At 49.4% G+C, this 979-nt stretch overlaps 1 protein-coding gene across 1 annotated transcript in view; it reads right to left on the bottom strand.

Annotated features, from left to right (window-relative positions):
- The window catches only part of LOC119594580 (aquaporin-3-like), a gene marked incomplete in the record, with an annotated part of 105,156 nt that overhangs the window by 63,714 nt on the left and 40,463 nt on the right, over window positions 1–979 (bottom strand).

Raw genomic sequence — 979 nt, 5'->3', positions numbered from 1 at the left:
AGATCAGAAACGCAATTTGGACCAATGAAAAACGCATTTGACGCCATCCGCAGACCGGCAGTTGAGTGCAGTGCGAAGGAAGGCGCACAGAAGTTATTTCTTCTCCGCTATATCTTCGATCTATCTTATCCTTCTTCTTCTCTATAATCGTTTCTACTTCTTTCTTCTTTTTATCGTTTATCCATTCCCTTCTGTCTTATTATATTATCGTCCCTCCTTCTCTCTCTCCTCTTTCTCTTCTCTTCACTCCGTAATTTCCTCATGTCCCCTTCCCTTTTCTTATTTCTCCCTCCTCCTCTTCCCTCTCTTCCCACCTCTTTCTTCCTCTCACATTCCCCTTTCCCTCTCTTTTCCCTTACCCTTCCGCTTCCACCTGCTCCCCCCTTTCCCCTCCTTTCACACTCTTTCTTCCCTCTCACTTTCCCTTCCATCCCCATCCTCTGTTTTCCCCCTACTTTCCCTTGTCCATCTCCTTTTCCTTCTTTCTTTCCTCTCCTTTCCAATTCCCCCCTCCTCGTTCCCCCTTACTTTCCCTTCCTTCCTCCTTCTTCCCTTTCCCTCCTTTCATTTTCCCCTTCCCTTTCCCCCCTCCCCTCTCCCTTTCCACCTCCTTTCATTTTCCCCTTCCCTTTCCCCCTCCTTTCCCACGCGTGCGCACTGGCGTGTTAGAAAACGCCAGTGCTCCTCCCCGCTGATGCCCAAGCGACTGGTCAACACATAGAAACCAATCGCATACTTTCACATTAATGTTCCCATCTCGCTCCGTCATGGCGAGGCGGGGGGGAGGGGGACAAGAGGGAGGGGGTAAGGGGGTGAAGGAGGAGGCCCGAGGGATGAGAATGATGAGAGAATGGTGTGCGTTGTGTTCCCGTTATGGTGTAGCCTATAAGGAAGATGTTGATGATCCGACCGATGACAACACAGCTGGAAAGAATTGTTTTCCTATGTTCGTGTCAAAATCTAATTCAAATCGGCGTCA

This window comes from Penaeus monodon, chromosome 34 (assembly GCF_015228065.2).
Source record: "Penaeus monodon isolate SGIC_2016 chromosome 34, NSTDA_Pmon_1, whole genome shotgun sequence".
Taxonomy (NCBI): Eukaryota; Metazoa; Arthropoda; class Malacostraca; order Decapoda; family Penaeidae; genus Penaeus; species Penaeus monodon.
The sequence above is the reverse complement of the archived record's forward strand: the minus strand, read 5'-3'. Positions and strand labels throughout refer to the sequence as shown.